Here is a 15,336-nt window from a genome sequence, read left to right as displayed (position 1 = left end):
TACGTACGTGCGTGCTTCGTACGCGGATGCGCACGTGTTACGTTTGCGCATGCGCGCGTGCTACGTACGCGCAAGCGCGCGTGCTCCGTGCGTGCTCCGTGCGCGCTCCGTGCACGCACGGAGCGCGCACGGCAAGTCATGTGATCAAGAAACAACACTTTTCATTGGTTCAAAGTAGTTTCAGTTCCAGATTCTTCCAACACCACACCCACTCCCCTCATTATTACTTCTGATTCCCTGGGAGAAGGAGCTGAACTGTTTTTGGGCTACAATGGCAGAGTAGCAGCCATCTTCTAGGAGTGAGTAGGAGACTCTTGTGCCACAGAGACAGAGGAAACAGAAAGACTCTTTCATATGGCAGTATTTCACTTTTCCTGAGGGGCAGAAGAAGGTAAATGCTGCCAAAGTCACCTGTACTCTTTGTGGAACGACCTTATCTCGTGGGAATGCTACTAAGAAATACTCTTTTAGCATTCACACTATGTTAAGGCACTGTGAAGCAGTACATCATGTGGCTTTTGCTCGAGGTGCTAGAGAACACCCTCCAGCAGCTCAGCCGAGCACATCCGCAGCAGCTCAGCCGAGCACATCTTCGGCAGCTCAGCTGAGCACTTCATCTGCGGCGGCAGCTTCACCTACTACTGTTCCTCTGGATATACGCCCTGCTTTTCAGAGGGTGTATATACGGTGCAATGAGTGCCATGCTCTTATTTCTCTTGGTGATACCAGTATTGATCTCATTGAGAGGAAGATAGAGCAGCACTCATGCTCCCTGCCATAGTTTTTTTTAATTTTTTCGTTTTTCTGTTCCTCTGTCCCCGCATTAACACAAGGGCTCTTTTTAGAGCCACCTAATATCTAAACACTAAAACTTGTTTTTTAAATCTATTTTTCGTTTTTTTTTTGCCTTGCGTGCACGGTAGGCGCACGGTATGATTTAAAAAAAAATGAATCGTTTTTTTCAACCTTCGTGATCCTTCAGGGACCCCCTGACAAAGGCTAGGGGGTCAGGAACTCTCTACCCTGCCCCCTTTCCACGTTCTCCAGCTTTCTTTTAAATGGAAACACATTTCTATTGCTTGCAAATTTCAACCCTTTCCAAATGGTTCCTACCCCTAACATGACTTCTGCCTGCTAGCATAGCAACAGATCATGGAAAACTGGTGTGACCAGAGAGGTCAGAACTTCAGCACACAATGGGGCAGATTTACAACCCCCTTGCGCCACTTTTGCGTCACTTTTAACATGGAAAAAGAGACGCAAAAGTGGCTCAAGGGGCTTGTAAATCTGCCCCAATGTTTCTAATCCAAAGAGCAAGAGTGCTTAACTTTTCAAACCTAACAGCAAATCCAAAATAATGTTCAGTGGGAACACATTTTTCTGAATCAATACAAAACATGTTTTAAAAATGTAAACATATAGCCTAGTTTTTAGTGTTGAGTGGTCTGAAACAGCCAATGAGTTCTTTTTATTAAAAAAAAAAGTATGTAAGCCTCCATTTTACAACTATCTTTCATTTCAAATTGACATTCTATTGAAAGACACCTTCTGAGTGCATCCAGGTCTCCTCCTCACTCCCTGAAGTAGACTGCTGTTCTGCCATTTTCAATTAAAATTGATACCTTTTCAGCTCCTTGTCCCAGGAAATAAGAAGAAATAGTGAGGGAAGTGGCAAGGCATTTATAAAAGAGACGGTGTACATTTCACAGATGAAGGGAACAGAGTCTTCCTCTTGAACTTTAGACTCTGCATCAGTACTTACTTATAGGTACCATAAAACTCTCAATAAAGATAACGGCTCGTTTTAGAGCCAACCACCATCAAAACACTTAAATTTGATTTTTAATTCTTTTTTTTTATGGGCATGAGGATTAGAAAAGGGGGTAAGAGAAAGTGAGAAATGGAGAGTGAGGGGATGGAGGGATTTAGGAAACTGGAGTGAGAGAAAGGGAGTCAGGATGTCAATGAGCAAAGCAGAGTGAGGGAGATTGAAGGAAAGAAGGCAAAAAGGAGAAGGGGTGTGAGGTACATACAGGAGGAAGTGAAGTAGGAGAATAGGAGTGACTATGAGTAAAGGATAGTGACAGTTACAGAAGATGAGAGAAGGAGAACGACGGAGAAGGTTAAAAAATTAACATAGATGGAAAATGAGTGATGGAGAGAGGAGGAGTGGTAGAAACAGAGGGGCAGATTTATAACAAACTAACGCAGCACGGTGCAGCAAGTAATTTTGCTGCGCCGTGCTGCATTCGTTTCGAAGCACAGAGATGCGACATATTTACAAGAATATGTCTCATCTCTATGCTTCCCCTGCGCTGGCGCACAAACTGCAGCCATGCGCCGGTGCAGGCTCCCTTGCACCATGGTGCAAGGATGCCTGTGTGGTGGGGAGATTGTTCTTGTGCAGGAAGGGACACCTTCCTGCACAAAAACAATCACAAGAGGCTTTTTCCTGTTTCAATGCGTGTTGTAGCATGCAGCACGCACTGAAAGAGGAAAAAACGATGAGAAATAAAAAATAATTCTCCTTGTTGTGCCTCGCTACGCCACCTCTGGGGTGGCTTAGCATTCACACGCATCTCCAGAGTTACGATTTCTCGTAAATCTGGAGATGTGTCTAGTTCTATGGGTGTTGCGTGGGAACACCCACAACAACACCCATGGAACGCCCCTTCAACGCACAGTGCTGCGTGTGAAGTGGCTGTATTTACGAGGAGAGGAAAAGTTACACAGGGTGGCTTTTCCTCTCCTTGTAAATATGGAGGCGCCTCCTGCGCCACCAGTACGTCATGAAAAGTGACGTAGTGGTGGCGCAGGGGACTTGTAAATCTGCCCCAGAGATGTTAAGGAAATTAAGGGTAAAACAGACAAAGGGAGTGAGACAGAAACAGAGACAGAGAGCAAGAAACAGAGAAGGAGTAAGGCAGTTAGAATAACTGAGACATATGGAGACAGGGAGAGAAACATGGTTGAAAAAATAGTGATGGAGGCAGTAAACCTAGGGGAGTATTAGAGAAGTAGTGAGGGAGTTACAAAAGAGTAGTACAGCAAGAAGAGAGAGGTAAGAGGAATGAGAAAAGCAGAGTGAGGAGAGGTGAAGAAAAAGGGAGCATGAAAGGGAAAGAGTGAGAAATACAGATATTTAAAACTTACCTGACCAACAAAATAACTTAATTAGAAAAAAATGTTTTTTTTTAATTGCAAGAAAAATGGATTACATTTCCTAAATTTTCTTTCAAGATCTGAAAAAAAGAAAAAAAGTATTAATATTGAACAATACATTTTATTAAACAGTACATGTATTTTCATATTTAACAAAGTAATTTTTTGCCCTTTTTTTGCTGTTTTTAGAATGTATTGAATTTCACTAAAAATAGTGATATCAATTGTATTCATCATTTAACAGCGGGCAAAAAAAAAGACAATCTGAAAGACTGTTTAAAAAAGCCCTGAATGTATCCTCACTAAAACATACCTTGATAGAAATGTCACATATATATTAAAAATACCTTCTGAGAACAATAACTATTTGCAATAAATAATGTCTGTAAATCTTGTTGCTTAAGGACATACACCAAAATAATATCTGTCAAAGAAGTCCACAATTGTTACATTTACCGTTCCATGAGGTCAAATGGTAATTTTAAAATCCTTTTTAAGTGAAATATCCAATCTTAATCTTTTAAAATTGAAATAATGGTTTCTTCAGATGCTGGAATTTGTATCTAAAATTTTGGTTTTAGAAAAATTAAGTAACAATTTGGTAAATCATAAGGCAACCGTTGCTTGAAAATCAATTGAGAATCATTACACAGTGTCCATCCTTTTTCATATTTAAGATAAACTGTGTAATGACCAGAAGTTATAGAAGGTCCATCATGAAAAATTATTGCAACTGCAACAAAAGTTTTTCCTGATATTGATAATTGATTTCCTACAAACTTCTTTAGTGAAGTTCCCAATTTTGTTCCATCTGCTCTACAATGTTGTATCATTAAAATTACATACTGTCCATATTTCTTAAAAAATAACGTTGATAACATTTCTGATTTACATTGAGAACATTCCATGTTGTGATTAGCATCTTTAACTAATTTACTAAAAGTCACTGATTTACTCTCTGGTAATGTTAAATATATGAACCTTTCAGAATCAACATTACTGCTGCATGTGTTCATACAGTTTTCACAACAATGTTCCCATTTATAAGAGACACCAAATATATTTTCTATTTCTACCCCTTCATCTTCCAGTACCATAAGCATATACATTAAGAATTCCTGTGCATCTTGCTGGACATTTTCTTTAAACTGTGTACATCCAGAACATACATCTAAAAGATTTCTAACATCAGAAGCACTTTCTATTTTAGTTTTATCATTACTCAGCTTCTTATAAAGGAAACTCAGCAGAGAACAGAATCTTTTTCCATGATTTAGTATTATCTGCTCTTGCAAAATTTCAAGATAAAATACAACATTCAGCACTACATTTGCGTAGCAGTTGACACCAGAGCTATTTTCAAAATGACAACCAACAACCTCTTCAACATTGTCCTTTTTCTTTTTGCTTGCAATCACATCACTCTCTTTTTGTTTTCTCTTCTGTACATCCTCATTACAGATATTCTCAATTCTCCTTTTCCGAGAAACAACACGTTTTTCAAACACAGGATACTGACCTAAATGAGGAGCATAGCTTCTTCTTAATCTATTATACTCTTTTATACAGTTTGCATCAGCACTAACTTTTGAGTCATCAAAGTCTATCATGAATAAACCAGATATTTTTTTCACTCGTGACAAAGCAACATATGCCATACCTTCTTTAAGCACACTAGATCCAATGTTTACAAAAGCACTATCTACAGTTAATCCTTGAGATTTGTGAATAGTTACAGCATATGCTAGAGAAAACGGAAACTGCTTCCTACGTACATATAAGTCTTTCACTTGCAAAAAACGAACTGAACAACGACTAATGTCTTTTACCTCTTCAATCTGATCAAATTGTATTTTTAAAAATTCAATTCCATCTTTTTTCTGGTACTTAACAAAACCCACAACTTTACCCATAGCTCCATTCACTAAACCTTTTTCTACATCCAAATTATGTCTTAAAATTACTCGACAGTTCATACATACATAAAGATTCTTTTCCAAACCAGCTGTTTTCGATATGTTTTTCTCTAGAGAATCCAATTTAGTTGTCAATTTGCCTGTCAATATAATAGTTATTCCTTCATGTATTTTATCCACAGCTTCCAGTTTTATAATCTCTTCATTTTCCAATTTCAGAAGTTCTTGATTGAATATAGAGCATTCATGTAGTGTTGGCATTAAGCAGATTACAGTATTTTTTTCAGCAATTTTCTTGTATATTTTCTCTGGAACTATTTGTTCTGTTGGTATCAAATTACATAGCAATCGACTCTGTAAAGATTTTCTGCCATGTTCTGTGAGTAGTCCAATTTTGATATCTTTGAGAATACTTGCATAATCCTTATCATTTGCTTGCCTCATATTGGTAATGAGTTCTTTATACTCAAAGTATGTCCAAATATTCACATTACCTATACTTCCTAACGACTTTTTCGTGTCTTCATGTGTAAGAGTATGGAATACTGGTTGTCCTTTAACTGAAGTGAGCTGCAAAAGATCCCCAAAAACTATGACATGTTTTCCTCCAAATAACACGTCATAGTCTGTCTTTAGAATCTGCTGCATTCTTAAATGCACAAAGGCAAGCATTAAGTTTAATACCATGCTTACCTCATCAATAATGAGTACTTTCATTTTCTTCAATATTCTTGAAACTTCAAAACATGCTTCTCCTGTTAGCTTGTGGTATTGTATTTTGTTCTCATGCTCTACTGGTAACATTAGCAAACGATGTAAGGTAACTCCTTTTATGTTATAGGCTGCTAACCCAGTTGGAGCAGTAACAACACAAGACAAAGTGGAATCCGTTTTGTTCTGTAGGAAGCTTCTGATTACTTTAATTAAGAAACTTTTTCCAGTTCCTGCTTGTCCACTCACATACATTCTGATTGGTTCAAAAGATGTGCATGAGCTCTCTTTATTTTCATGTAGTAATCCGTGATCAATTTTTTTTCTGACTTCCTCATAAATTTGTTGTTGTTCATCATTCAGTTGTTGTTCCAAATTTGGTAAGTTTATTAAATCTTCCTGAGCTTGATTCATAGCTGTTTCCACTTCAGTCATGGCTATTGCAGCTTCATTTTCTACGATTGGATGTCCTAGAGGATCTTGACTGAGCGTCCCAGAACTTTGACTGTCTTGAGAACTGTCTCTAGCTACTTCAGCTGCAATTGTTGCTTCTTGTTCAATTTCTTCATTTAACATTTGTACATAAGTTGTGAAAGTACTGCATTCTATGCTATCTTTGCAAGCATTAAAGGAATCTTCATAGCTCTGAAAATCTCCAAGTAATTCGTCCTCTGAACGCCATGGTTTAAACAGCTGTAAAAGTGCCAAGTAGTAAAATTCCTTTTTGTCAGTAGTGTCGCAACTCAGCTTCCGGTGATTAATCAAACTTCCTTTTGTTTGCTTCACCAAACATCCTTCCTCACCAGGGACTTTATATTTTCCATTGTTGATGTCTTCTGTGGCATTCCGTTTAAAAATGTAGTTCTGCAGCACTTCATAGAGACACATGTTCTTAAGATGATGACTTTTTTGTGGGTAATATGTGTCCAACATGTTTGTTCTTAAAATGTCTGTACTTTCTGGTTCGTACTCAGCTAAATATTCAATTTCTCGAATAGATTTCAGTACCCGATTTCGCATTCCTGCAAGGCCTAAACTTACCCAAATTATTCTTCTGGATTTGGAGTACAGATTTGCAGATGATCACCTATCTGAACATTTGTATGATCCAATTTCTCGATGCGATAACATCTTTAAAGTGAAACTATATAGCTTTTTACTGACAGTCTTCTCGTGAGAAATCTCTTCCCACATTTCTTTCAATTCCGTTTTCTCAGATTTAGTGATGTAAGATGTGACATACCGAGCAACAGCAATAGAATTGTCAGCTACATATTGAATATCCATGTTTGCATTCCACATGGATAAAATGACTGGGTTGTAGTCATTTATGTATTTCGACTCTTCCTTTCTTCTTAGGTTGTAGGTATTTTTCGGCGATTTTCTTGTAATAGTATGACGCACAGCTGACATAAAACTGTTTACTCTTCTTTTTGAAAGAACAGGTCGTGGAAATCCAAATCGACATTTTGTGTAGAATTTATCTTTACTCTTGTACTTTCGTCAACAGTATTTTCCACACCAATGACTTTGGAAACGTAAAACTTGCTCTTTTAAGTTTTTTTCTTCTGTGCTTTTAGGTATAGCACATGTTGCATATTCTTCAATGAAAGATAAAACTGCTTCATCAGCATCTGTTCCAAATTTTGGGGCATCCTTGATCCACAACAGCATATGAATATGAGGAGCACCTCTTGCTTGGTACTTTTTTCTCCAAAAGAAATCCACAACTTCTCCAAGAGGTGGATTTTTTTTATTGCAGATGAAGGACATCATAGCCTCAAATCTATGATTGAAATATCTGCAAACATTAACCGGATCCAAGGAGCACAATTCTCCTGCTGTCTTGTATTGGATGTTTTCAATGTTTGAATTTGCCTCTCGAAGAAAATCCAGTAAATCATCCCAAGCGTACTCAGCACAGCTTAGGGTAAGGAACCATGTAGGAGTTCCTAAATTCCGTAACATACATTTCAATTCTCCATGGCGTCGGTACCAATATTCATTAGTCCCACGCTGACAAGCCATCAGATTAATCAATTGAGATTCCAAATGATCATCTCGCTGTTGCACTTTGTTGATAAAATCCTTTGCTGACACATTATGTAGATGTACTCCAGTTTTTAAAATGTGATTTACTGCATAAGATAGTGCAGACAAGTCACTTTCAAATAAAAGATGGGACAAATAAGGAATACTTTGACGAAATCTTGGATCTTCTGCATATAATCTTGTAGTCCGATACTCAGAAGCAGGAATCTGTACTGGACGTTCATCATATCGTCCACCTTCTCCTGTTGGAAACAGCTGGGGAAAACAACGAGCTTCCAAGCTCTCCTCCCATACACTCACGGGAGTTCCTTTTGCTTTTTTCATCTGAAAAAGATCAATAGCGCTTCCTATAACTTCTTTAGAATGAAGAGGATGTATGCTGAAATGTTCATAAATTTCTTCTTCTTTTGACTTATCCACTTTTTCAATTTGCCCAGTTGGTATTCCTGTGTCTTCTAGTAAAACTTCTTCATCTTCATCCATATAAATTGATTCATACCATTTATTATTTCTTTTCAAATATAAATTTGCTCTTTGTACTTTTCGTACATCTACCAGCTCCTGCCAAATTTTCTTATTCTTTGTAGGTACACCATTAACCAGAATAACTAATGGCTCAGTTTCCAAACTATCTGCATCTATTGTTTCAATATTTTTTTTCAAATCCAATGGCAAATAGACAACTCTTCCTTTTAAACCTCTTTGTAAATCTGAAGGAGGTAATTTACCTGTTTTGGGCTCCATACGCACTATGGTCTGAAACGGATGGACACATTGAATGAGTATAGACTCATACGTATTTAAATCAGAAAGTTCTGCAGGAATATCAACCAATTCTAAATTATTATGTACAGCTCTAGCTGGCATTTTATTTTCTTCTAACTTGTTATAACAGTATTTACAAATACGCTGATCTTCACCTAAATCAAAACAATTTTCCAGAAATATATATGTAGCAAAATCCTTCCACTTATAATTATCTTCATTTTCACTTTTTTTATAGAGATCAACATTCCTTGTTTGAATTTTATAATGGCTTCTCCGGCAACAAATACAAGTAATATTTGGTCTTTCATTAGAGATGATAGTAAATTTTGTCATTTAATCTTCAAAATTTTTACTAACAGTGAGTTCTACATTCTCTACCACATTTTTCTCAATAACTGTGTCCTATCCTGCACTTTCTTGTTCTGGACCAAAGTAACAAAACTGAATATCATCAGTAACCTTCACTACATCTGATACAGATCCACGGAACAGAGCATTATTCAACTCATTTAACTTTAGTGCTGGACTTTTAGCAAAATACAATGTTCTCACAAACTTTCTCATTTCAGTATGATGTACTGCCAGCATCCTAAAATGGTGAAAAACACTTTGACAAACTTTCCTAGATAGACAAGCCAGAGAATGTCCTTGCAAACCAGTATTCTTTCTCACTCTGCATGGATCTAGTCTTTGAAGCATCTTAATCTTCTGTTTAACACTTTTTTTACTATATTCTCTTAGAAAGTCACGTAACTTATCAATAGATTCCTGTCGCACAGTACAAATACTACTACAATTCCAAGTGTACACTGGGGCTGTAGGAGGTCTCCCCATAACCTCATCAGCTAACACTTCTTCCTCATTTCTTGGAACCATTTTCTCCTTTTCCATTACACAACCATCTTTCACTTCATATGCTCGACCATTGGTGTCAACTGCATGCAGCAAACTATTACTTTGAAGATAACTCTCTTCATTAAAAAATGGTTCAGTACTTGAACTATGCTTCCATTCTCCTAAGAACACTTTACAAAAGTTATTTTTTTTCACTACTCTTTTCCTTTTGCTTTGTGACTTCATTGCATTGACTAATTTATCTAATCTACGCATCCTGTTCAAAATTAAAATGAATAGTTTTCTTTTTAATTCCAAAGCCTTTGCAACAATTGATTCAATATGTTTCTTTTTCTTATAAAATTTGGCTTCCTTCTTATATTTTTTCAAATCCTTTAGCAAATTTAACATCACTCTTCTCTGAAACATTTTTCTACGAATGTTTTTAAAATCTATTTTTTGTGTTGTCACTCTTTCTTACTTCTGATTCTACATTAGCTTTTAGTTTTTGCTGTCGACTGTGTTGTTGGTTTGTACTTGAAACACTATTTGCAGTGGACATATATTTAACATTTTTTCTTTGTTTGAAGATATTTTTTTAAAAATCCTTAGTCTGCTTACCAGAAGACTTTTTCTTTTTTCCAACATGAGGATCTTCAACTAATTTTTTTTGTCCAGTTGTCTTCAAATATAGATGTTGTTGCTGTTCTTTTCTCTTTCTTGACTTTATAGGCATCTTTAATTTATTTCACTGTTGTTCAGCAATACCTGAAAGAAACTGAAAAAAATACCTTTATGTAATTTTAATACATTACAATTTTTTTTTTGAGCTTTTCAAATCCTATCATATGAGCTGTCCCTTTCCTACAACTGCAAGTCTTACAGAACAACACCAACACAAATTAAATCTCTAGGCAGAAAACGATATATGATTGTCAATTTCAAAGCACATATACTACTGTGGTACAGTAAGTGATAATTACTGTGACAGCCTGACACATTTTCCTTATAGTTTAGAGAGGCAGAAAAGAGCACATGTCCTAACAGCTACTTGAGACCATCAACATGTGTTGCCTGGGTGAGTGATTAGACTAGAGCAAAAGAAATGAGCCTTGGTGACGTTGAATGTGTTAGCATTACACACTGCTATCTGAAATACCACACAGTGCTGAATAGTAAGCATGGGAGTGTAGGAGAAGCTGCTGCCTGTGTGCTAAGAGTGTGTTTCAGGAGACTGTGTATTGTCAGGTGCAAGAGAGATCTGCATGGACACTTGCACAACTGCATGAAGACTGCAGAGATATATGTAAGAGTACATGTGTGGTGAGGGTTAATAGGAGTTTTGAACATGTAAAAACTACCTCACCCATTGCACGAGTGGAAGGAAAATCTACCATGTTGATTTCAAATATGTTAGCATTTGCCTCTCATTTGTGAGATAGAGATTTCTGCTGAGTGCTAACCATCATAGTTCAAGTAAACAAGCTGCCCCTTTCCTGCGAGTGCAAATCTTACAGAACAACAGCAACACAAATTAAATCTCTGAGAACAATTCCTGTGTGCAGACAGACTCATGGTGTGATTCTAGGCAGAAAACGATATTTGATTGGCAATTTCAAAGCACATTTACTACTGTGGTACAGTAAGTGATAATTACTGTGACAGCCTGACACATTTTCCTTATAGTTTAGAGAGGCAGAAAACAGCACATGTCCTAACAGCTACTTGAGACCATCAGCATGTGTTACCTGGGTGAGTGATCAGACTAGAGCAAAGGAAATGAGCCTTGGTGACGTTGAATGTGTTAGCGTTACACACTGCTATCTGTAATACCACATAGTGCTGAGTAGTAAGCATGGGAGTGTAGGAGAAGCTGCTGCCTGCATGCTAAGAGTGTGTTTCTGGAGACTGTGTATTGTCAGGTGCAAGAGAGATCTGCATGGACACTTGCACAACTGCATGAAGACTGCAGAGATGCATGTAAGAGTACATGTGTGGTAAGGGTTAATTGGAGTTTTGAACATGTAAAAACTACCTCACCCATTGCAGGAGTGGAAGGAAAATCTACCATGTTGTTTTCAAATGTGTTAGCATTTGCCTCTCATTTGTGAGATAGTGATTTCTGCTGAGTGCTAACCATCACAATTGAAGAAAACAAGCTGCCCCTTTCCTGCAAGTGCAAGTCTTACAGAACAACAACAACACAAATTAAATCTCTGACAACAATTCCCGTGTGCACACAGACTCATGGTGTGATTCTAGGCAGAAAACGATATTTGATTGGCAATTTCAAAGCACATTTACTACTGTGATACAGTAAGTGATAATTACTGTGACAGCCTGACACATTTTCCTTATAGTTTAGAGAGGCAGAAAAGAGCAGATGTCCTAACAGCTACTTGAGACCATCAGCATGTGTTGCCTGGGTGAGTGATTAGACTAGAGCTAAGGAAATGAGCCTTGGTGATGTTGAATGTGTTAGCGTTACACACTGCTATCTGAAATACCACACAGTGCTGAATAGTAAGCATGGGAGTGTAGGAAAAGCTGCTGCCTGTGTGCTAAGAGTGTGTTTCTGGAGACTGTGTATTGTCAGGTGCAAGAGAGATCTGCATGGACACTTGCACAACTGCATGAAGACTGCAGAGATGTATGTAAGAGTACATGTGTGGTAAGGGTTAATTGGAGTTTTGAACATGTAAAAACCACCTCACCCATTGCAGGAGTGGAAGGAAAATCTACCATGCTAATTTCAAATGTGTTTGCATTTGCCTCTCATTTGAGCGATAGTGATTACTGCTGAATGCTAACCATCACAGTTGAAGAAAACAAGCTGCCCCTTTCCTGCAACTGCAAGTCTTACAGAACAACAGCAACACAAATTAAATATCTGACAACAATTCCTGTGTGCACACAGACTCATGGTGTGATTCTAGCCACAAAACAGTATTCCTGGGTGATACCAGTACACCTTAACTTATGGTGAAGACATACTCCATAATATCTTAAAAGTTCAAGGCAGTTAAATATCTTCCAAAAACATAAAATGTAAAACACAACTTTTAAAGAAAGAATCAAATTTCTATTATTTATATCAAAATGCAACATATACATCCCCTCTCAAATGCATAACTCACCTTTAAAATTAGTTAGTTGAGAAAGAAATGTGGCTCTCACACAGCAGATTATCAGAGCCAGAATCTCTGAGCTGTACTGCTCTCACCAGAACCAGTAAATGGCACAGTTTCCCTCTCTTTTTTCACACATATAAATGTTAACTTCAAATCACATTACTTCCCACATTTTTTCAAATGGGAACACACACATTTCTATTGGTTGAAAATTGCAACCCTTTCCAAATGATCCCTACCCCCAACATGACTTCTACCTCCTAGCATAGTAACAGGTCATGGAACACTGGTGTGAGCAGAGAGGTCAGAAGTTCAGCACACAATGTTTCAAATCCAAAGAGCAAGAGTGCTTGACTTTTCAAACCTAACAGCAAATCCAAACTAATATTCTGTGGGAACACATTTTTCAGAACCAATACAAAACATGCTTTTATAAATGTAAACATACAGCCTAGTTTTTAGTGTAGAATGGTTTAAAACAGCCAATGAGTTCTTTTTATTAAAAAAAAGTATGTATGCCTCCATTTTACAAGTATCTTTCATTTCATATTGCCATTCTACTGAAAGACACCTGAGTGCATCCAGATCTCCTTGGAAGATGTTCACAGTGTGGATTATAGGTCACAGCTATGTCTTCTGGAGTGAAAAGTATGCAGAAAAAAGAGGTATTGTGAAAGACCTTGCTTTGCCAAATGTAGACATTAAATGGATTGGTCAGAGAGGGTTAAAGTGGCACCAATTAATGCCTTTGGTGAAATCCTTTCTACATCTCCCACAGCCTAACCTTATTATTGTGCACTGTGGTGGAAATGACCTAGGCACTATAACTGGGGTAGGTCTGGAAATGCTTATTAAGGACACCTTTGTGCAATTTATGTCACTTTTTCCACAAACTGCCTTTGTATATTCTAATATATGCCAAAGGCAAAAGTGGAACTGGTCCAACCAACATTGTCCGCAGATTGACAAAGCAAGAAAGCAAGTCAATAAGTCTGTTTCTGCTTTCATCAGAGACTATGGTATGGGTTCTATATACCACAACAACTTGCGTTACAACATGCAAGACATTTATAGAGGAGACGGTGTACATTTCAATGATGAAGGGAACAGTCTTCCTCTTGAACTTTAGACTCTGCATCGGTACTTACTTGTAGGTACCAAAAAACACTCAATAAACACAACGGCTCTTTTTAGAGCCACCTAATATCTAAACACTTAAACTTGATTTTTAATTCTATTTTTTTTACGATTTTATTTTACCGGTGCGCGCACCCCGCAAATTTTTTTTTTTAAAAATCAAAACGGTTTTTTTCACCTCAGGGACCCCCTGACAAAGGCTAGGGGGTCAGGAACTCTCTACCCTGCCCCCTTTTCACGTTCTTATGTTTTTTTTTTTAAGGGTTTTTCACCCCGAGATTAAAAAAAAAAAATAATAATCTTTTTTTGGCCCTTCGAGGTCCTACTGTGACCCCCTGACAAAGGCTAGGGGGTCAGGAACTCCCTACCCTGCCCCCTGTTCACATTCTCCACCTTTCCTTTTCAGTGCGACAGACAAAATGGCGGCCGACACTTCCTGATTTCGACCAATTTGAATGTTTACCGACATCCAACAACCAATCAGAATTTCGCTCGCGCACGGCACGGTGTGCGCGTATAGATATTTATCTGCTTTTAAATGCTATTTTCTCAGGAAATACTGAACAGATTGACACCAGACCTGCAAAAGGCACTTCTCTGACCTGAGGACTACCTCTCTGCCAAATTTCAAGTAATTCTGTTCAGCCGTTCGGGCTGTACCTTCGACTAAAGGTCCTATGGGAAAATGCATGGGGAAAACGTGTTTTGGGACCCCCTTTTTTCTCGGCCCCCGCTTGACGAATCACCCAGAGACTTTCAGGGTAGGAGCTGAGCGGAGCGCCCCATTAGTTTTAAAAATTACGCAAGGATTCGTCAACCGGCGCCAAAGTAATTCAAAATAGAATTTTGAGATTTCCTATGGAAACACGATCCTAACTATAACTATCTACTGGCGACCGCCAGTAGATTATATATATATATATATATGTCAAAGATGGAGTTTGGAAGCGCACCCACTGGGGTTAATGTGTGCAGCGCGGAAAAAACGCCCACTGTGGTAATAATGTGAATGGACTACAATCACCATAGGAAAGAATCCTGAAACGCGTCTGGCTGAATTTCGATGCTTTTTCTTAGTGTGGTGACTGCTGGCAAATTGCCGATCAATAAAGTAATTCAACTCTACCTGTTTCCTGTGGCCTCTCTCGTTGGTGCTTCCTGGATGTTGGATATATATATATATATATATATATATATATATATATATATATATAACACATAGAACGCTCCTGCTGGATTGCTCGACCCTAGAGAGGTGGCGCAAACGCCGGCGGAGCACGCCGGCTCGTAAATGTCCCCACAAAGTTGAATGCTGCGCTCTCAGTCACCAGTAAATGCCAGAGTCCAAAATAATATCCAAAGAGGTGTTTATTCCTCACACAACGCGTTTCAACTCTATGCAGAGTCTTGATCACGTCAAGATGTCTGCCAGGTTGACGATACAAACATGGTAACACTATTTGTTGTCCTTTGTTACTGTTTACCCCTCCAGAAAACTTTATCCTGTGCTCACTCACTTTCTTTCCTTACGTGATCAAGACTCTGCATAGAGTTGAAACGCGTTGTGTGAGGAATAAACACCTCTTTGGATATTATTTTGGACTCTGGCATTTACTGGTGACTGA

The sequence above is a fragment of the Triturus cristatus genome, chromosome 7 (assembly GCF_964204655.1).
Source record: "Triturus cristatus chromosome 7, aTriCri1.1, whole genome shotgun sequence".
Lineage (NCBI taxonomy): Eukaryota > Metazoa > Chordata > Amphibia > Caudata > Salamandridae > Triturus > Triturus cristatus.
This window is presented reverse-complemented; position numbering follows the sequence as displayed.